The sequence below is a fragment of the Erithacus rubecula genome (genome assembly GCF_903797595.1).
Source record: "Erithacus rubecula genome assembly, chromosome: 8".
NCBI classification, from domain to species: domain Eukaryota; kingdom Metazoa; phylum Chordata; class Aves; order Passeriformes; family Muscicapidae; genus Erithacus; species Erithacus rubecula.
The window spans coordinates 11,992,503-12,015,489 of record NC_136659.1 but is presented as its reverse complement, the minus strand read 5'-3'; the positions used below and the strand labels follow the sequence as shown (position 1 = coordinate 12,015,489).

General features: G+C 46.9%; 2 protein-coding genes across 5 annotated transcripts in view; both read left to right on the top strand.

Moving 5' to 3' along the window:
* FASTKD2 (FAST kinase domains 2) overlaps positions 1-22,987 on the top strand; it is a 271,660-nt gene that overhangs the window by 165,696 nt on the left and 82,977 nt on the right. The window lies entirely within an intron of this gene.
* The window catches only part of CREB1 (cAMP responsive element binding protein 1), a 37,315-nt gene continuing 31,119 nt past the window's right edge, over positions 16,792-22,987 (top strand). The window contains exon 1 of one of the 3 annotated variants that reach the window (XM_079311534.1): positions 16,792-17,243. The gene's annotated coding sequence lies outside the window, so the exon portion shown is untranslated. The remainder of the gene's footprint in view (positions 17,244-22,987) is intronic. The other 2 variants (XM_079311536.1, XM_079311532.1) reach the window with 2 other exon arrangements.

The following is a 22,987-nucleotide window of genomic DNA, read 5'->3' as shown; positions in this document are numbered from 1 at the left end:
CCCTGGAAATAAAGCTCCTCTCTACCTCCTCAGTGGTTTTGGAGCTCCCCAGTGCAGGTGACACCACAGATAAGGGACCCATCACCTTCTGCAGGAACCCCTGTCTGGGCCAGGGAGCACAGCAGGAGCTCACAGCCATCTCCACCTCCTGGAGACATCCCTGACAGATGAATGCTCATTTCCCAGTGCTCCCAAGGGAGCCCTTCTCATCTGGGCTGCTCCAGGGACTGTTTTCCAAGTGATCTATAAGAAATAATTTCTCAGGCTGTTCTCCACCCTGTCATGTAGCTGACAGGCTGTATCAGCTCACGCGCCGCCATGAACAGATCCCAAACTGACGGAGGCATTATCTCCTCCTTGCATCTTTCAGTGAGGATGCCCCAACAAGGTCTGGGGATTGATGGAGGTATGTATTTTTGTCAGGGTAAAATTATCTCAGCTCACCAACGAAATGCACAAGGATGCCAAATTACACCTTTCCCTTCTTTCTGTCTGTCATCAAAAGTGGAGTGACAGCTCAAGGTCTGCAGCTTCTCAAGGCAATGAGCAGCACAAGGGGTCGGACAGGAACGTCCCCTATGAGCATCCTCCCTCCAGAATGAGGAGAGTGCTGAGGGCAACAGAGCTAAGCACTGTTGAAAAAGGCTGCTACTGCTTTGTGTCACTTAAAATAAGCAATTTAAATCCATGCCTTCCTCTGAGGCACAGGGAGAGGAAATCCTGCAGAAACGAGTGCCCCAGCACTGCATATACTTCTAGAAGAAGCTGCAACAGTAAAGAAAAGCAGGTTTTGAGGTTTGCCTAACTTAACCCAAAACTTCATCTCTTTGAGGAGATGGGGGCAGCCAGGGAGCAGGACAAGGTCTCCACTCACTGTAAGAGCAGGAATGAAATAGAGTTGAGGGGAAGATGTGGCCCAACCTAGAGGAGTATTTGTACCCTCTCATTGCCAAGATCAGGCACCACCTGAGTTTTCCACCTTCCCCCCATCCCCTGCCATCGCACCCAAGAGAACTGACAGAGAAACATGAAGGAGTGGCTCCAAGCAGAACACCGCAGATCTGCAGGAAATTTCCACAAGCCAAGGTGTGATCCCAGATTTATTCAAATTAGAACAATTAAGGCAATTAAAGGCAAAGAAGTGCTTGGGGAAGGGGGGAATCTACTACCAAACAGACTTGCTATTACAGTCTATCAAATTGACACAAAAAGATTAAAAAGCTGATTTACATTAAAAAAAAAAAAAAAGGAATAACAAAAAGACTAGCATTCCCTAAAACAGATAACACATCCTGCTGAGAAAATCACTCCACACATAAAAGAGAAGCAAAGGTGATTACATATAACAAAACTAATCTTCTCTATTGCTTTAATCACCTCAGACCATTTCACCTGCTTATTTGGAAACTGTTAACCCAAGGAAAAAATTATTGTGAGGACATCCTCATTTCCAGTGCTGTGCTAGAATAGGCTTGTTTTCCTAGACATCCATCCCTGGTGTCTTTAACAACAGCCATTGCTGCGCAAGATAAATGTTTGCTTAAGACTATTCTGTAGTTAATACATATATTCATGACTCAAGCATAATGCAGCAAGGAAAGAGGGTACCAGGAAGCTGTGAATGACCCACCAGGGTCACGGCAGGAGTCTGTCTGTCCTACTGCATAGCCAGCAGTAAATTTTGCCCAGATTTCATGGGTGTGTAGTGTGGGGGCCTGGTGGGTGGCCTGGGCACAATGGTAGCCTTGAATGTTTTCTTCCTAAAATCCTGGCTGGCAAGGTCAGGATGGAGCTTACCTGGGGCTGTTCACAGAGCTAGTGACATGAGTGTCTGTAGGATGAGCATGATGAGGGATGATCATCTCTTCATGGAGTGCCTTTCACTCCAGCAGCACCAGGAGCTCCTTGCATACCAAAACCACCAATGCTGGGACTCCCAGCTGGACAGCAGCTCATACCCACACCCTGTCACAGCACAGGAGAAGGAGGGCACTGCACGTGCTGAGCAGGAGCAGAGGTTTTAGACTGGCAGTGCGGATTTACCGTGCCCGTGCTGCCAGCTGGGGTCAGCCCCTGTGGGCACGAGCAGGTGTGTGTGGCACACAGCAGTGCCCAGGGGAGTGGAGAGCCCTGTGTGCCCATGGTTGGCCCCTGTGTGCCCATGCACACCCTGCCCTGCACACCACACCAACACACAGCTGCAAGCAGCTGTGGCACAGCTGGTGCTGACCTGGCAGCTGGGAGCCAGGGGCTCGCTGCTGCTCTCCAGGGAGTGGGAAATTGCAGTGGCTGGCACAGGCACAGGGGAAGAGGTGATGTTAAAGTGAATTTCACACATTGATGCTCTGGCCTCTAGTCGGGGTGAGCTGCAAAGAGCCCCAGCTTTCAGGTGCACGTGGTGTATTGAAGCTGTTGCCTCTGCACTGGCAGCAAGAACAGGAGTGCCTCAGCTGGCTGCAGGGACCTTAACACAGTGTGTCCACAAAGGTGAATGTGTTGGCCCTCTCCTATATGTGCATGGTTATCTCGAATTTAATTGTATTTGATACTGGGATGGAACACCTCTTGCTAAATCAGCCATGGTCCTCTCTTCAGCCAAGTAGCAGCTTGTGAGATTGTACAGAGGCTTATTGTTATATGTCACAGCTTTGATCCCACTGAAGCCCACTGAAACTCACAGACAGGGCAGGTTTTGTGACAGAGCTAAGTGAGTAAATAAACATGCAGAGGAGGTTTCCAAGCAGCAGCAGCAGCCTGGAGTGGCACTGGGTGCTGCTGCAGTCACTGGCAGCTCCATGTTGTGGCAGTAAATTCTTGCAGGTCTCCATAACTCACCCCAAACACCTCGCTCATTTTTCTTACAGATGCAGTTTCGCCATAATCTCCAAATTCAGGGCTGGCATGACTGATACGTGTTATCCTGGGATGTCAGCAAGGACAGGTAAAAAAATTCCCTCTCCCAGTTACTGCTTTAAAAATCAGTTCAGGCAGCAAATACATGCACTGCCCTTTCAGAGACTCATTACCTCCAAAAGCCAGGATATTCAGAAGAGGAGAAGACATCAAGCCTGGGTGCATGGAGGGAATGGGGGAACAGCAAGCATCCTCCTCCCAGCCATAAATCACAGAAATCGAATTAAATCATGTCAAATTGAGGGACAAAAAGCCAGCTATAGATCCACTTTGCAATGCCAGCCGACATGGCTTCCATTTGTGACTCGTTGAGTGACATTACTTATCCTGAGTGCTCTTCTGACAATATAAGCTCTTAATGTGAAGACGTGTAAAATTACAGTAAAATGAATGAAACCCAGGAAATTATGTAAAGTTTACAGGGTTGCTATTTTTTTTGCCCTCCATTTTTGAGGCCTCCTCTCAATTTCTGCCTTCTAAATGAAGATCTGGGCAATGCATCAGCTGACAGTGCCTGCCTGGAGCAACGGGCTCTTCTGCTTTTGATGCATCTGAGCAACTTGAAACTAATACCAGCTTGCACTGTACAGTGAATAGGCCTTCATGTTGATGAGGCAAATCCTGCAGCACTTAAAAGCAATCTATGCTGAAGTGTCCCATGTATCTTCGTCTTCAAAGTGCAACACACTTATGAAAATTGCAGATGCTGTGGTGCTATTTGTCTGGAAGGAGACATTACAGGTGACATATGAACCTGATTTCTCAAACAGATGAGGTCTGTGAGAGGATTAAGGAAACATCAATAAATTAAGATGTAGAATAAAGTTCCTGCTGTTTTCCTTGGCCTCTCTCTTGTTGGCTTGAGAGTCAAATGCTCATGACTGCAAACTTGGCAGAGCACCAGGCATCCCTCCTCTGCCTACTGCTATAACACAAACAGATCTTATGCTGTGATTCCTCCTTGGTAGAGAAGGCAAAGCCCCAGTCCCCAGTAGCCCTGGCAGTGCCCCCTCCCAAGCCATCAGCCCTGTAGGGATGCAAGGCATCCAGCAAGCAAATGCAGATTTGTCTTGAATTTTTTTCTTTTCTAGCTGTTCCCTGCAAACCCATGTGGTGCCCATCGAGGTGCTCATCTCCTGAAGTCCGTGGGACATAGCATGGATAGTCAGTCTGTCTGGGAGCACAGGTGTGCAGGCAGCTCATGGCTCTGGGGTTACAGCCTGTATCCCAAATCAAATGTAGGATCCCTACAGCAGGCAGTCACCTTAGTTCAAGACCCACATGGAGATTTCTGAGATTCCTCAGTGTCCTTTGTGCATGAAATAGGGTTTAATGCGAGGGAAGAGAAGTTTCTTTCTCTGCAGTGACCCCAGGAACAATGTCATTAAAGCCATGTCACAGCCCCATTTGCAGCAGCTCTGCGCTGCACTTCCCAAGGAGACAAAATACAGGAAGAGAAATCAAATTCCTGCTGCCATCTTCAGCTCTGCCCTGATAATGCACTGCAGCAGGGCTGTGCAGGGACAGCATGCTGGGTAATCACAGCCCCAAAACCCCCACAGGCAGACCCCTGTCCTGGCTGTTCATGGGAAGAGCACCTGGTGCTGTCAGGAGTGGGTGCTGGCTTAGCCAGGGAGCTGCACTGGATGGACACCACCCCAAAAACAACACTCAGGAGATAAATCGTTTGAAATCCCAAGAGGTTTGTCTCTCATAAAGCATTCACAGTGACAGAGCAAAGCATCAAAATACTTTGCTTTTTCTTCAAACAGAATTTTTTGCTGTTGCATTGTATAAAAATGGAATTTCTTAGAAAGGGTGAAGTAACTCCATGAGGGTCTGTACCAGCTAAACAATCTATACTGATCTGAACTATGTATTTTTCCTGACTTGGTTAGAAATTGTGCAACTCCACAGATTGAATGGAAAAAACACACAGTAAGAAATTACTGTTTTCTTTGTGAGCACAAATCCAGCTGGAGAAGGTCAAAGATAGGAAGGCAGATAAAGGGAACAGATAGGACCTGGTCTGACCAAGGTTACAGCAGATGCTATCACCAGCACCCACATTCTGTTGAAGCAGTTGGCGTGTTATCCCCTTGGAACAGGACTGTCCACACAAGGAATTAGGAAGGAGCAAGGGGTGAAGGAGCTTGGCTCTGTCTTTCCTGACTGCCATGGGAGCAGGGCAGCAGAATCCAGGCCCCAGAGAGCAGTCTGGGAACATGCAGGCTGCATTAGCAGCATGACTCCCACACTGAAGCCAGCTGCCAGCCATTCTCCTTTTTGTCAGCACAGTCTGCTTCACGGGAACAAGGGAAATCTCCAAACCTGGAACATAAAAAAGGCATCAAGCAAAGGCACAGAAGTATTTCCATTTGTTTTATTGCAGATAATGGGTGGCAGCTACCACTCTGAGATCAAGTCTTCCACTGCTGAAGACCTCCAGCTGAAACATCACCAGTCATTTACAACCTGCCATTAAACATATATGGTCATTATAGCTCCTTTCTCTGCTATTTGCAGCCTCAGGACTTTTTGCTTAGGCTGCACATAAGTTCTTGTTCAGAAGATTTAAAAGGAGAAAAAAAAATAACAATCTTGATCTCACAGAAGCTGTCTCAGGCTGGGGAGAGAAATCATGCTGGTGTCCCAGCAGGGTAGCACATTCAAAGAGAATTATCAGAGTAACTTAAGATACACATATAGCTTCCCATGGTAGTGTTCCAAACCCCAGATACCTGTGTCATCCTACATACTTCTGGGCATGGCACTCCAATATTTTTTGCATTAAGCCAGTCCTAAACGGGACTCCAAGAGTTTGATTTTACTTTCAGGTAGTCACAGGAAAATCTAATGATTAACCAAACCTTTTTCTTCCTTGCAGCAGTAACACCTGTGTCTCTGTAGCTAATAAATATGTAATCTCAGAGGCACTAGTAGCCTTTGCTCAGCTTTGGCCAGAGGCATGTCAGTCTTGGAGCTGGCTGCCATTGTCTCCATCAGACACAAGGGAAGCTTCTGGCAGCTTCTCAGAGAGGTCACTCTTGTAGTCCCCCACTACCAGACTTTGCCATGCAAACCCAGTCTTCCATCCCAAAAGCAAGACCAGATCTGCAGGGAAAGGTGATATCCTCTGTTAGACCCTCTGCTGTGGCAAAAGCTGATGGAGGAGTTTTGGAACCCTGGTATCCCACAGAGCACTGGGCAGCCACCCCTGTCCCACACTGAGCATAGAGCATGAGCACACAGCATAGAGCAGGACTTCACCAAAGTCTGCCTGGCTTTTCCATCTGTATTCTTTGTCCAGATCAAGAAAACCACCTCTCCCTACAAACCTTTCATCACTGGAGATACCACCTCACAGAGATGACATGAGAGAAATGATGGGGAAAGGAATGATCAAAGAGCAATGTTATCAGGATTTTTGGCAGCTGTGCTATTATTCCAAATGTAGGCACAGCAGACATTGCTCTGGAGCACTGATGGCTCATGGCAGCATAGCAGCCCATGCTAAGTGAGATGTCCTTAACAAACAGGGATCCTTGCACAAAGAAATCAGTGCTGGGAAAAACCAGGCTTCCTCCCCAAAGGTGTCTGACCTGGGGTAGTTCATGTGAGCTTGCCTAATAGAGCAGACATCATCACCCAAATTTTAAGTTGGTTAAGTCACTGGCACCCAGCCCACTGCCCTCTGCAGAAGAAGCCAACCCCAGGTTATCTGGCCTGTGCAGCTGCTTAACCTGAGGTTACTCCTCGTGGAATGTGGTTGGCACACTCTAATAGAGCTTTGGCATTGTGCTCAGAGAAACAGCTTGTTTCTGTTCACTAGGAGTTAATGCTGTAGTATGGTGCTTTCTCTTGCATTTTCAGGTTCCTGTGGCTCCTACGCTTCTGCCTTGCTGAGATGCTTGTGTCAGCCAACTCATGGAAATTTGGCACTGAAATGGTACTGTGGTGCATTGTTTTCTCACCCTACAGTTCATGATCCCTCCTGTTTCTCTCAAATCACAGTTACAGTCAGGGCTGCCAAGCCTTGAAGAAAAAAACAGCTTTGGGATATTTATCCCACCTTCTCCTTGGACATGCAGCTGATGTAGCCATGATCAAAGTGACAGTGATGGCAAGCTCAGAGAATGGGTGGAGGATAAAATTCAGAGCTTAGAAACACAAAAACTGCTGTGACTCAGGCAGGTGTCATGTCCACCATGGGAATCAGTGGTGGGAGACATCAGGAGCAAGGTCAGACCTGACAATGACTTTGCAAACTACGAAGTTCATACTGCATTTGCATTTTGTAGAAATCAATATTCATCCATATAAGGTTCAGCAGAAACTCCAAACTGAGAAAAGAAACCTGGATAGGTTTGTTCCTTCTCTGCTAAAAGCATCTATGAATGAAACCAAACTGGATCTTTAAATTTGTTTCACTTGTGTACTTATGCTCCCAAAAGAGCTAAATGAATTTGGCAGATTGAGACAGCTAGAGATCACCCATGCCCCAGAGCTAAATAAAAGTGAGGAAATATTCTCTGCTAAGGACCATCAGCTCTCCATGTGCTGCATCCAGATACAGCAGCATCCTTCCCTCTGTTCTTACTCTCTTCCTACTGATAGAAAAGTGCAGGAGAGTTCCTCTCCTAGAATAACTTACTCTCCATTCAGAGAAGGGTCTTTCCAAGGTGAAGCTATTCAAATTAAACCACAAATCTTCTCATCTAGGGATAACACTCTGCTGCCTTCCCAAACCTGTTCTCATTTTCTTTTGCCATTTTGACACCATTAGCCTTCCACAAGCAGTAGCACACACAGAGATAATTCTGTTAATTTTATCGTGCTTGGAAAGGCACAGAACAGCCTAAACTCAGCCAAATGCTTGGCTCTGCCTTTTCCCTATCGTATAATAACCTTTTGTATATAGCTCTGCACGGCAACTAATTTATATCAAACCTTACCAGTGAAGGGAGGGGGAAAGGGGGGCAATCAATAGTCATCCTGCCAAGGGGATCTGCAGTCAGTACCTCCACTTTGCCGGCACGCAGAGCCAGCTCCCACTCGCTGCTCCCCCGGATCTCCCGGCGGCCGCTGGCGCTGCCGGGGAGCAGCAGACGGGGCAGGTGCAGCATCAGGAGCCCCGGGTACTGCTGAGAACGCTGCTGGGCGTGTTCCCGGCAGCGGCATGTGGGGGTCACTTCAGTGGGACTGAGGTCATCATCCCTAAGAGGGGACACCAGGTCAGGCAGGGTCCCTGGGGACGGCTAGAGGCCACTTCCCATCACAGCCTTCACCGATACCCCAGGGAGATCAGCCCCAGAGGGAGAGACAGAGGCAGAAAGCAAACATTTGTACCCCAATTAACTGACTAAGATTTTCTAAATTAGTAGATTCCTCTCTACACACAGTTTTTGCTTCAAGCACAGTGTAGAAAAAAATCGATTTGCTTCTCTCAGTCCAATTCCCTTTTGTCTAATAGGGCTGTTGTAAATGCCAATTTTACTGTCATTTACACTGTGCCCATCTGAGCTATTTTATCAATAGTTAAATAAGAATACTTTAAAGTAATGTGATTTTTTATTTGAATTCCAATTTATGTTCAGATGCTTTGACACAAATCTAGTAAGGAAGGCTCACTATTTTCATAGAACAAATTAAATTGTATGTTATATAGCCACCCAAGTAAATATGTTATATCATTGGATAAATAAATACTTGTGATTAGATACAGTATCTCATTCTTACCCACACATAATAGCAAGGCTAATGGAAGTATTGTACAAATCACTGTGCTTTAATAGTTAGCAGTCCATAAAAATCAACCTGAAAGACAATAGGCATGAACGAGCACACACGAACAAAAAGGCTAAACCCAGTTATCGGGACCAAGACTTCCTGGTTGCCTGTTTCTGATTCAAAGCAGCTTAGACTCATTTTCACTTAAGCCAGTGCCTCTGGGCAGAAAGGTCGAAATGTAATTAGTTCTGCAGAAGATGTGGGAGGTGGATAAAAGGTGATGATGGACCCTGCTGGTGGGATGGATGATGGGGATGGACAATGGAGATGGGCTGCCAGAAACAGGGCAGGGTTAAAGCTGCAGAGCCAGAATCAGTGTCTGGAGAATCCAATAGCCAAAACTGACCATTTGCAGGGAGTTTGGGGAGAGCATTGATCTTGGCTCCTGTTGTCAGACAACGCTTTCCTTCTGACTGTGGAAGAGAAAATCAGTTCTTTTTAAGCTGATAAACACATCCCAGCTGGGACCCAATTTGTTGTTTGGATATTACAGGCTGAGAGACAGACTGGAGTCCTGGCGTGTTTTAAAGAAATTGTGGTTCTCTCATCAGCTAAATTAGTAATAGATAGCACATGCCTGTTATGGAAACCAAAGAGGGCTAATGGTAATCATTACTTTCTTCCACCCACCCTCTTTTTTGCCTGCATTTTGTTTCAGATCAACCTGCACTACTTTTTAAATGTTTTCATTATATTTTTCTTTTCTAAGCCCCTCCCTCCTTTACCTAACTCCTGCAACCTGAGTTTATACTAAGTGGACATGCTAAGAAATGGAGCTGCTGAATGTACATGGACTTTTGTTTAACCAAGACTGTAAGACAGTGATATTGAAACCAAACACCACACACAGGCTCTTCTCTTTCTTCCAGAACCACAATTATTCACCAAATTAGTGTTTGCTAGCTTCTTGAGGGGTAAGATTTATTTTTTTTCAAATTGTGCAGCCAGTCTAAATAATATTTTCTATATGATAGGAACTGGCTCAAAACCAGCAGGCTGTGGAGATAGAAATGGGGTATTTAACATCAGAGTGATACAGAATATACCACCCTCAACATCCATCTCTGAGTTAAAATGTAAGCTGCCAGGGCCAAAACTGAGGATATTTCCAGGAATTATTCCTTAATTTCTCCTTCTCTTCACTTTTCACCCTAACAGAATTTACTGTATTTGGTTTGGTTTCTCATTTTGGCTTTCACTTCCACTGTGTCTCATCCACCAGCTTTTCCCTCCACGTGCAGCAGATGAAATCCCATTCCTCTCTGAAAGGAAAAGCTCTCCAACTGTGTGTTACTGAGAAGCCTCAACTCCTTCTCCCTCGTGTAAAGGGCCAATGTGGCCTCATGACAGCAATTGCTTCATGGCATGCAGGGTCCCAGGTACACCCAGTGCCAGGTCAGTATCCCATTCATATTATACTTGTCATGCCTGGTACTTTATTGAATGCAATTACATCAATCATAGATTTTTCTGGTTCTTGAAGCAACAGTTTCTGAGCATCCCCAGGGCCAGAAGCCATGAAGTATGTGATAAAAGGGCTTCATAGACAAGAAAACAGTCACCATTGTTTGGAGAGGTACCAGGTATTTACAGCATGTCTAAGCCCCTCCCTGGTCACCAATTCATTTTAATTCTCCCTTCTGTGTGACAATCTGTCACATGAAAACACAAGATGCTCTTTAAAGCTTATGTGACCTTTAGAGGTTCAGCCCAAAGCAGTTTTGCTGACATCTGGCACATGAGGGACTTGCCATAAGATGGGATAACAACAACAACCGTGTTTCTGCAGGGCCAGCATCTGTCGGTCCTAAGGCAGGGAAAGCAGCATAGAGAGAGGGGCTGACAGGCTGTACCTGAGCTGGCCCTGCAGTGCTGAGCCCAAGTTAGAGGGGACAGAGATAGGGGCAAGGGAGGCAGCCTGGTGAGAAGGGGCTTTAGTGAGAACACAACTCATCATTTATCACTTATCAAGGAGCATCGATCCTCAGAAGCCTGGGATATATAAGCTGGGATGTCTCTGCAATGAGAAGACACTGTGTGAAGAAGAATCTGGTCTAAATCCTCAGAACAAAGTAACCAAAATGAGAAATCGTTAAATAGGCCTCAAGCAAATTGAGAAGAAATTCAGCTTAATGAGGAAGACAGAGAAAAGTGAAGCTATAATGGGAAGAGAATATTCAGGAGGTGTTTTTCATGGATTGAAGAGAAGACATTTTCCTAGTCTGCGTGGAGTTCAGACAGTGGGCTGGGCTGAGCTTTCTGCAGTGTGCTCAAAAAGCCAGAAGATTTATTTTTCTGGCTACCCTTAGAAAACACAGCACACTGTCAAAGTGTCAAAAAGCTGCTTGTGCTTATCTGTTCCCACACTCCTGCCCTTGAAACATCCCCTCTGCTTCTAGGAGAGGTGATATTGGATAATTCAGAAATGGGCTGTTATTTAGCACAGAATGTAACCAAAGCACTCAGAGCTCCCTGAGTAATGGCTATGCTGGCCAGAGCAGGCAAACCCTGCTGCAGAGCCTGTGAGCTGGGAAGGTGCTCTGCTCCACACATGGAGATGTGTGGTGGGGAACACTCAGGCAGAGGATTTCCCCTCCTGGCTGCTCCATCAGACGTGATGCTGCTCCGGCAGGATGGTGCAGCAGTGGGACTCCATATTTCTAACAGCAGGGGTTAAGCACAGTGACCAATTTCCTTGGGCTAATTGAGCATGCAATCTGCCTGCTTGTAAAGCCTGTATTTGGCCAGGAAGATTTATTACTATTAACAATGATGAATGTCCAAGAGCAGTAAGGGCAGACCTGAGGTGCAGATCATTAACTTTAAGTGGGATGATGTTGAAAAACCATTTCTATTACCGGTTACTTTGTCCTGAGTTAACTGTGAATTTAGACCTAGTTCTGTAATAAAGTGCTCAGGGAGTCCAGTGAATCTTGTTCTCTGTGGCAGATACTAAACCTGTAGGGTTTTGTCCGTATCCTGATGAGTAAGCAGTTCTAGTTCATCCTGAGAGGCTATGAAATGATAGAAGACTGTATGAGAGTTTAAAGTTAAGCCTCCATCCATCTCAGAAGCAGAGGCTGAAATGGAGAACTGGCATGCCTTTGTCATTGGATTTCATAATAACACCTCTTTATTATCTTCATCGTCCTCAGAAAGTCAGCACCAGTCCAGAGCTTTGTCTGTGCTACTGAATGGCCATGGTCATCACAGGGGTATGGATGCACCCCTGCCTTCTCTTACATCTGCTTCAAAATCAGTTGCTCATTTGGATAGGCTGGAAATAAATGTGATACTCTGTACAGTGAAAAGTGCTGGATGCTTCACTGTCTAATGTAATATCTGTCACCCTCCACATCCATTTTTTGCAAATTCTCTCAATTTCCTTGGGAGAATATCCATTAGTGTATGCAGCTGCAAAGCCACAGAGCACACCACACTTTCTCTGCTCTTTTTTCCTCCCCAGCAATACTTGTGCTTAATGTCAGATTTGTACAACACACACTCTCTCTGCTTCTGCAGTGGCAGAGCATAGTGATCCTCTAGAAACTGTCAGCGAGTGTTTGTTGCTGAAAGATTATTTTGTTATAAATCACTCCCAAAGATCGCTGTGGCCTGCAAAAAATACTTTTGTGTTGCTGTCTTTACAGCTGTGTGTAGACTAAAAACGCATGTGCTTCTGTGTTTCCACAATAAATATTGTCTTTCATGCTTCCAGTGCAGCAGCATTGACTGCTCCAGCGACATGGTGTGCACTGTGACTCTGCCACACCACACAAGCACAAACCTTTCTTGATCCACACTCACTCGCCAGCCTCTGTGCCATGGGCAATCAATTGAAATGCTGTGTGCAAGGAGCCCACTGCCCAGGGTAACCGACCTGGAATCTGAAAACTAAGGAATTTGCCTCTGAGGCTTGATTGTAAGAAAAGTAATTAATCTTGCTGGGTTTCACTCATCGTCAAGCAAACTTTTGCTGATGAAGAAGAAAACCGCTGAGCATTCCAATTCACTCTCCAAGTCAGCCTCTCCCTGCTGGACTTCGTGGGTAATTGGCACATCTTTGCTATCCTATTTTCTACAGATTCCCCAAGAGTCATCCATAGAAGAAGGTGTGATGTCAGTGAGAGAAGAGGGTTTGGCAACTCAGACTTCTGTTCCCTCTCCCAGAGAAGTTCCAGCTTGCTTAGTGCCCCATTTTTGCTCAGAAGGGAAGGAGGACCGTGCAAAACAGCTGTCAGAAGGTTCCACAGCAGCTGTGTATGAGAAGTCCTCATGTGTATGAGAATCCCTGCCACTGAGCAAGTACGAGGCAAGCACGACTCCAGCTCACATCCATCCGTGGTTTAAGCCTCTGTGATGGTGCAAGAGATGGAGATGCACACCACTGGGTGTAATCTCAATGCCTTTCAGGTATCTGGCCTATCGCAGGCATTTGTTTTAGTTAGAGATCACTGGCTCTCTTCAGCTGCCTGTTATATATATGGGGAGCCTACACGGGCTGGCAGAGAAGTAGCCAGTGCTCGAGATGCCCTGTGCAAACTCATGGGTGAGCTGGCAGACTCTCAGAGAAGTGCTGAGGAGCTGCCAGGGAGCTGCCAAGGGCTGGCAGAGTCAGCAGGGTGCCAGGTCATCAGCCCCAAAGGGCAGCAGGACCAGAGCCACACAAGGAGTGTGAGCTGCACAAAGGCAGCCCTGCCTAGTCTGGAGCAACACCAGTGGCACCCTCATCGCTCAGGCTGGGACTGCTGCCCAGGTTTCTGATGGGAGCCATGCACTGAGATCTGATTATTGCACTTTATTCGCCTTTCAAGGACCAGAAATTGTTCCCTTAAATTCTGATTGCTGTGATTCTTTAGGCTTGCTGCACAGGGCAAGCAATTCAGCTCTGGGGAGCATGTATGAGTGGTAAAAATGTGTGATTTTTGTCACTCATGTGAGCAAAAAAAGCTGGTGAAACACAAACATTAACATGAAGGGCAAAGAGAAGGATGAGAAAACAATTAAATCCATGAGTCCATGAGTCAAACAAGAGACACTTGAATGGCTACATTTGTTCTGCTCATCATAAATATTTTCTCACACAAAAGAAGAACTTATTACTTACTTACTACTAAAAGGAGCACAAAGGCTGAACCCTTATACTTTGATCTTGGAATCACTTCTGGAAATGCAGAAATTCTAGCAAAATGTAAAAATGTTCGTGTTTTAGATGAATTAGAACATATTTTTAATTACCTAATTTGATTTCCATCTGTATATGGTAACAAAATGCAGAAAATATACTTTATTAAACACACATTAAAATATTAAAATTGAGCAATGGAGCTATAGTCAAAACACTATCAAAAAGTATCCTCAGTATCCTGTGAAATTAGAAGGATGTGGTAGGACAAGCCTTTTGCACCTCTATTGGTGAATTGGAGTGAGAAGCATTTCCTTTCACTGCCAATGAATGGACCAAATCAAGAACATTGAGTTTAGATTTCTTGCTTGTCTCAAAAGGTTTGAGTGGAAGAAACAATCTGCTCCTAAAAGGAGTTGTAGAAGATCTATTTAGTGCATGGGGATATTCATATCCTAGCAGACTCTAAAAAGGAAAAATAATTTCCAAAAGTTATGTCAGCCATACTCTGCAGAGGGGGACAGTATGAGCCAAAGGCACAGCAGAAGTCCACAACAGCTAGGGAAAAATGAGTGGCACCACTGTCCTGCAACCTAGGAGCTCCTGTCTGCAGGGAGGGCAGAGGGAAAAAGGGCATCAGAAACAGAAAATGAGCTGTGGCCCAAGCCATAGGACACGTTGGCAACGGAACAACGTTTTAACCTGAGCTACCTTTTTTCTTTTTAAATATCAAAGGTTTATTTTAGAATAAATATAATCAACAAAATCTAAGGCCAAGTACAGCTGTAATTGCTCCTTGCACCATCTTTTGCAATTTTGGGGGGAATTAGGTGAAACTCAGCATAAGTAAAATCAGTTCAACCTTTTTGAGAAAACAAGGCTGGAGATGAACTGAACTAAATGGCACAGCAGTGCCATGTCATGCGGTGCACCTGGCAGGGTGTCGTGCCAGGCCAGCTGCAAAATGAACCAGCTTTGGAGCTTCAAATCTTGATATGTAGTGCCATCTTGAGGTCTTGGGAAATGAAAAGCAGCCTGAGTACAGACAGTTTTTATCAGGTGGTAGTTGGAGCAGTCTGCTCTTCAGGGTGTGTGATCGAGTGCACTCAGCTGGGTTTGTGAACAGATGGGGATGCACTCACCTGGCTGGAGCACCACTGGCTCTTTCCCTGCTCCCTGGTGGCACCAGCTCTTTGAAACACCTTTCCCAGAAACAATTAATCTATCCAGCATCACACTGGCACTGCAGATGAGACTGAGGACCACAGCACACGGCTGCTCCTCTTTGATAAGGCCCATACACATGGCTCATCCTCTGCCCTGTGGTGCCAGCTTCTGTCTCTCCTGAGAGGGGGCAAAGCAGGGAGCTGGTGCCATGTGTGCAAACCCCCACCTCGCCCCCAACTACTCTAAACATGGTGGTTTAATAGCTTAGGTGCCTGGTGGCCACAACTCTGTCACTCCAGCACCAGTGGGGTGAGTGGCTCAGGGCGGAGGTTTTCCATGTGGATATTATGTCATGATGGAGCAGCAGTCACTCTGTGCCTGGTTTTGGGCTGCAAGGGCTGGTCATGGGGTGATTGAGGCATTGAGGGGCAGCATGGCCTGGCCATGGCACCTCACCTGCCATACTGTGCCTGCAAAGAGAAGAGTTAATTGTGTCTTGGGGTGACTGGGGGCTGAGGAATGGGGTCTGGGCAGCAGCCCCAGGTGTGAGGCACACAGGGAGGGATACAGCCCCGTGGAGCTGGGGGTAGCAGGTCCCCCATGGCAGCAGTGTGTTTGCAGGGACATGCCTGGTCCTTTGATGCCATGTCCCATGGCATACTCCTGAAGAGCTGGCAGCTCGTGGTGTGGACGGGTGCACTTTTCACTGGGCTAAGAGTTGGCTGGATGGTGGGCCCAGAGACTGGTGATGAACAGTGCTGCATCCAGTTGGGATCCAGTCACTAGTGGTGTCCCACAAGGACACCCAGGGCCCAGTTTGATTCAATATCCTTACTGAACATCTGGGTGAGGAGTTGAGTCTACCATTAGCAAATTAGCAGACACCACCAAGCTGGGTGGGAGCGCTGATCTGCTGGAGGGCAGGAAGGCTGTGCAGAGTAACCTGGGCAGGCTGGATCAATGGTGAGACAAGCGGCATGAGGTTCAACAAGACCAACTAAGGCCATGTGCTGCACTTGGGACACAGCCCCATGCAGCTCTACACGCTGTGGCAGAGCGGCTGGAGAGCAGCTCAGCAGGAAAGCAGCCGGGTGCTGGTCGACAGCTGCTGAACATGAGCCAGAGTGTGCCCAGCTGGCCAGGGAGGCAATGGCATCCTGACCCAGATCTGGAATAGCGCGGCCAGCAGGATCATAGCAGGGATTGTCCCCCTGCACCTGGCACTGGAAAGGCCCCTCCTCGAATGCTGTGTCCGGTTCTGGGCCCTTCTGTTCGGAAAAGGCTTTGAGGCGCTGGAGTGTGTCCGGAGAAGGGCAATGGAGCTGGCGAAGAGGCTGGAGCACAATTCCTGTGAGGAGTGGCAGAGGGAGCTGAGGTCTAGCCCGGATAAAAGGAGGCTTGGGAGGGACCGTCTCCCTCTCAACAACAGCCTGAAAGCTGGGAGTAGCCACATGAGGGCTTCTTTCCACGCAACCAGCAACAGCACACAGTGTTAAGGTGAGCCTGGGGAGGTTTATGTTGGACATGAGGAAGCTGTTCTTCACAGAGAGTGAGCAGATATTGTAATGGATTGCCCAGGGAGGTGGTGGAGTCACCGTCCCTGGAGGTGCTATGATCTAGTTGACGTGGTGGTGTTCAGTCACAGGTGAGACCCGATGATGCCACAGCTCTTTCCCAATCTAATCGATTCCGTGACTCTGTGGTGGAGCAGGCGCCGCCAGCTCCTCTCGGCCGCTTCCGTGAGCGCTCGCGAGTTTCCGGCCGCCTCGGCCGCGCGCACGGCGGGGGCGGGGGGGGTGAGCGCGCGCCCCCCCACACACTCCGCAGCCCCGCTCGGTGCTTCCCGCGCGGGCCGCCCCGGGGCGGAAGCGCCGCTCGCGCCTTCCCGCCGCCCGCTCGGCTCTTTCCGCCTCCCCCTCCGGGGCGCTTCGTTCGTTTCCGCGACCGCTCGGCTCTTTCCGCGGGGGCCGGCGGCGCGCTCGGCCGTTCCCGCCGCCTGGCGGGCGCTCGGCGCTTTCCGTGAGCGCTCGGCGGTTTCCGTGCGGGGCCGGGCGCGCTCGGCGCTTGCTCCCTGGCTGGCGCTCCTCAGTCGGCCGCTGCCTGCCTGTCGCCGGGCTGGGAGCGCCTGTGTGTGTGAGTGACGCGGCGGAGGTGTAGTTTGACGCGGTGTGTTACGTGGGGGAGAGAATAAAACTGCGGCGAGATCCCAGGCGCGAACGAAAGCAGTGACGGAGCAGCCTGGTAACCGGTAAGAGGAGGACGGCGCCCAGCAAACAGGGGCGGGGGGGAGGGAAGGAAATGGAGCCCGGCGGGGACCAGGGGAGCCGCCGGGCGGCAGGACGCGGGGGCCCGGCCGCGCACCGCCCGCGGGAGGGGCGCCCGCCTTAAAGATGGAGCCGAGCCCTGCAACATCCCCGCCGCCGCCGCGCCGCGAACAAAGGATAATGGCGGATGGGAGCCGGCCCGGCGGCGGCCGCCACGGCCGGGCGGCGGCGGCTCTGCCGGCAGCCAGCGGCGGCGCTCAGCGCGGCGGGGAAGGGGCGCCGCGCCCCCCGGCCCCCGGAGGAGGCGGCGGAGGACGACGACGAGGGGGAGCGGCGGCGGCGGGGGGCGGCCGCGCTCCCGCCTGCGCCCCCTCCCCGCCCCGCCGGGTGCGCTCCGGCTCTCGCTCCCCCGCTGCCGCCCCCCGGCCCCGCCGGGCTCCGGGCACCCTCCCGCGGGGCCGCCGCGGCCCCCCGCGCCCGCCGGAGTTCCGCTTCCCCGGCGCCCCGAGCGCGCTGTCCGGATAAACAAACAGACTCCCGCCGTGATGGACACGAGTGCGTGGGGCGCTCCCCGGCTCTGTAACGAGAAGCTTTTAATAAAATCAGTGCTCGGAAGCCGGGGCAGCGCCCGGCGCGGTGGCTCGCTGTGACTCCGTCTCCGGGAGGCCGCGCCGGGCAGCGGTGCCGGTCACCCAACACCGCGCTCCGGGCGGGACCGCGGGCGCAGCCCGAGCCCGGCGCGCAGGTCACGTAACAGGGATACGGTTCCCCTCGCCGCGCTGCTTCTCCCCGGGTAGTATTTTTAACCCAAAGTGAACTTGAGCCAGGCTGCGGCTGGTAAATCTCGGTGTGGGATTTGCTTTTGCCAGTTTTCCACAGACCTGGGTGTTGCACAGCGAACAGGATTTGACCTCTATCCCAGCTTTATAAGCAAATGTCAGCTCAAGTGCCTTTTTCCACCTTACCCCAGCCTTGCCTTGCTGCAGCTGGGGGTTTTTTTTTCCTCTTTTCTTGATTAGAGTAGAAGACTGTTTTGACTTCGTTCTGCTTTCAAATGCTGGATATCTGCAGTTTTATGTTACGGTAGTAAGCAAAAACAACGTGGCAGTCTTAACTTTTTAGCAAAGATTGCTACGCCTCTTAAATGTATACAAGGATAAAAATTTTTAAATGGTCATATGATTTTTCTTCATGAAACACTTTAAATTTTTGTTTCTTCCTCCTAAATATCGGAATGCCTGCTCACAATCTGCTTCTGGAATAACACCTGTCTTTTTTTTTCCTTTTTTTTTTTTTTTTTTGCCCCAGGGGTCAGAAACATGTTTCCTATTTCCTAAATAAAAGACCAGAGACTTCTTAGGAATATCATGTATCTGTGTTTAGTCCCATTCTGACCACCACGAAACACTATTTTAGAATATAGAAAATGTGAGACTTTGCTTGCATTCTCTCTTCCTTGTATCAACAAATGTGGATTTATACAGTAAAATACAAAGTCACTGAAATAGATTTTGTTCAAAATGGATATTTGTGATTCACATGTATACTTCCTTGTACGTGAATTTCTGTTTTCTGTCACTTCCACCACTTCTTTTGAAACGAAGGTCAAAGATGCTCTACACCACTTCACTGTGTAATAACAACATGAGAAGAGGTTTCTAAACTTCTAATTGATTACTAGACATCCGAGGACTTCAGTAAGCAATGTAGCTGTTGATAGTGATTAAAGAGAGTGTAATTGTTGGTGTATTTCATTCATTCTTGGTTTGATGGAATACGCACTGCATTTTAAATACAAAAATGGGACAGAAAATCCTTGCTTGTTGTTTTTTGTAGTTTTAGAAAAGCATTTTATTCTATTTCATAATAGCGTGGAAGACTATCAGATGCATAATTTCAAACACATCTCTGCATTTCCTCACCAGCTTTGTCCCCTCACAGTTCAGAAAGAAAAGTGAACAGAGAGGTGGTTGTGTATTTGCTAAGCATCTCTTACAAGTGACCTAAAATGAAATTGTTGCATGTAGTAAAGAAGAGTGTAATAATTTTAGTGCTTTAATTGATTGTGAGAACACCAGTATTCAGATTGGTACTGTCAGTATGGTGTTTGGATCTGCACTGAACGGTCTGCATCGAATTTATTTTTTTTTCTCATAGGTTTGGTGATAGGTGTGTCTACTACTCTGAGTAAAAAAAGTAAAGAACCAATCAAACAAAAAAAATCTGACACATAAAACACACGAAAGGTCTAAAAGGGGGGGAGGGGTTTGCTGATACAGAAAATTTAGAAGCATCTCATTTAGGAGCCAAGTCATCAATCTGGCTGTTTCTTGGAAACCTGCACCAGCACAGCTATTGCTCTGCAAAATCTTCTGTAGATCTTAGACTGCAGAGTAGCTGTTCTGCTGCAGTAAGGAGCAGCCTCTTCTTGCCTAAGTGCAGCTACAGCTCTGTAGGTGCATATTTTGATAGGAGACAAGGCCCCAACTTGGAATTTCTGTTGGCACCACTTTGAAACAAATGGGATATTCACACTTCACCTCTATTTTTGGATCTCTGAAAGCAAGTGGAGATCAGTTACTCATGCCACACTTCTCTAGGCTTTTGTACAGTGAGAAGGCTGTGTTAGCTTTCTGCCACTAATCTAACTACAGTTAGTTTCATGGGACATGACAGCAATCCTCATCTATGGAAGCAGCTCTACTCAGTTTGGTTTGAGCTCCCTGGTACCCTACCTGCATACAGCTGAAGTTCATGACAAGACAGTGATTTTTATTTTTTTAATTTTTTTTCTTTAACTTAATCAAAATTGTGTTCCCTCATCTGCAGTCTGTGAGGTCATATTTCATAGTGATTATGAAAACCTGAGTAGCCTGCCATTAATTAATGATCTATCTGCATCTCCCAGCATGAAGGCATTGATACTTATTTTGTTCTTCAAAGCATTTAGATCACTTGATTGTACTGCAGTTAAAAAAGGTGAGTGAGAATGAATACAACACCTTCCAGCTTTCCATATTTCTTAAACAGCCTTGTCAGCTGCACAGGGGGTGGAAATGTGCCAGGCTGTAGTTGGCCTTTCAGGTAAAAAAAGCACTTTAAACCAGCCAAGATTTCTCTGCTGCTGTTTTTGTCTGGCATTGCTGGATTTATAGTATTATGTGTCAAGTGAAAAGAATAGAAAACTCAGTGTTGGAAGAGCCACTTTAAGGTGAGAGGATAAAGAATTTGGAGGAAGCGTGTTCCTGTTTGGATGCATGTATGTGGTTTACTAACTTATGTTCATACACTCAAGTTTAAAGCAGCACTGATGCTTGCTAGTTACTAGCAGTGATTTTTGACTAGAGTGCAGAGGTACAGGATATTATCCTAAGATAATAAACATTCCTATTTTTGTCCTGAGAATACAGTGAGAGTTGGTATTTATTAAAAAGCTGACATTTTATTAGAAAAAAATACCATTAGGTGAAAGATGGAAAAATAGTCCTGAAGATAGGAGAGTGCTGCCAATTGCTGTTCTGGATTTTGTTACTTTTCAGTTGTTTTCTGACAGGAGACAACACTGCCTGCTTGAGACACAGTTTCAGAAAGCCTTACAGTGAACTATTTCGAAGTTAACTTAGTGCAGTAAAATGAAATAAAAATCTCTATCCTTGATGCTTTCACACTTTTTGGAGGGGAGAGTTAAAAGGATTTGTAAAAATCTCTGATCTTCTGTGTGTTCAGTGATAGCCTGTTTTGTCAATGAGGTTATCAGGAAAATTGCTTTTCTCTGCACATGGCAGAACTAAAGCTGTTTGTATTTTCTTCTTTAGGCAGAAACTTTTTCAGATAGCTTTCTAAACTTATAAAAGAACAGGTAGCCTAAGAAATCCAGAAATTCTTGACACTTATCTACTGGCTGATAAACTGAAATCATAGTTCCTCATAGCATTTTCTTGGTAGTATTACTAGCCAAAGCATCTTCCATGTCTTTTCCATTGCACTCACACAAATGCCTGGGCTACTACATGGGGAAATGATCCAGCTGTTTGGGAGGTGTGGAGCCTGGTTCATTTTCACCTGGATCATTCCCTCCCCTGATTGCTGCATGGCTGCACAGAATCTGTACCAGTATAATCAGGGGAAGGGATGAGGTTGGAATGAGCTGGGAGATAAGGGCAGCTCAAGCAGCTATGCTACCAAACAGGAAAATGCAGCCTATGTAAAAAAAATTTTAAATTATTGCTGTGTTTATTAGCTAAGCTGGATGACATAGATGCTGCTGGGGTTCTTGCCACAGAGCTGGATCATTCAGCTAAGTCTAAGTTCCTCCATGTGCTCACCATGAACAAATGAATGTAAAAAGCAGCTGTTCCCAAACTTCAGTATTGTGTATTAAACTGATCTGTTGTGCTGCTTATTTACTTGTATTAAACACCTTTTGTGTGTGTGTTTTTTTAGCGAAGTCTCTGTGCACTTCCTTTTTTTTTCTTTTTTTTTTTTTTTTTGTATTTTTTACATTTTAAGTTTGCCTGTTGCTGTTCACTGCAGCTCTTTGCTGCAGTATTTTAATCATCTCTTCAGAAACTCTGCAACCTCTTGTAACATTTTGGGTCCAATATTACATGCACTTTTCTTATTGGTGCTACCCTAAATCTCTCACTCTCTATGCTGTCCAGTATCAGTTGGATTTTAATTTGCCTTGCACCTTTCCTGGGGTTTGAATGTCAGATTCTCACCTCTAAAATCTCTCTAATCATCCTTTATACCCCATTAAATGATGGAAAGCATTTTCTTGCCTTTTTTTCTGATGACACATCATCTGGCTGTGTGTAGCTGGCCTGGCCTCAAAATCCACTAGTGCTTGTCCATTGCTCCAAGTAGCATACAATATGAGAAGCATTTGTAAATCTACACCTTTCTGGTGTAAAGCTTGCTTTCTCTTGGAAAAAAGAAGCTTAAGGCATCACTTAGGTAGGTGCACTTAGGTACGTGCAGGACCCCTGCCCTCTTTGTGAAACTCATCCAAATTTTCCTTTTGGGCTAAGGAAAATTCTGGGATATAAAGATAGAGGTGAGGTGTGAAAAAGGGTACTGTATACTAATGCCACAATATAACCAACAAAAATAATCTGTTGCTGTGGTTTTGTCTGAGTGTGTGGCTCTCAGGAGACAGTCTTGTTCTCTCCCTTCTCTTCCTGGTTGTGTGGTGTTGGACTGTCCCTTTACATTGTCTGTACTGTTGATTGTATGTAAAACATCATAATCCAGTTCAAATCACTAACCCAGGAGAGAACTGTGCTTTTTCAGTAGGTAATTTTCGCCTGTGTGAGTGAGCTGAATTGGGTGGTGATTGAGATCCTGTTAAAAACAAACACTAGTGCAGGATTTGCAGTGACAGTAGGGGAAGGAACAAGGGGGGGACAGCTTTCTTCCTTCAGCAGCAGAGAGCTGTGTCAGCAGACCCATCTTGGGGAATGGCAGCATATCCATGACTTGGAGCAAAAGAACGAAGAGTTGGACTCTGTCCATAGTGATCAGAGCCACATGAGTTTGTCTTTGCAGCTGGGAAAGCTCAGAATGCTGTAAGTCAAAAAAGAATCAACAACCAAAAAATAAAAAAGAGGAAAGTTTTCTTAGTGTGATTGATACCTGTGTGATTGAACTAACTGCTGCTCATCAGAGGCAGATTTCAGTCTTCTCAAGAGGTTAGATATCTGTGCCTCTTAGGTACTTTTTTTATGAG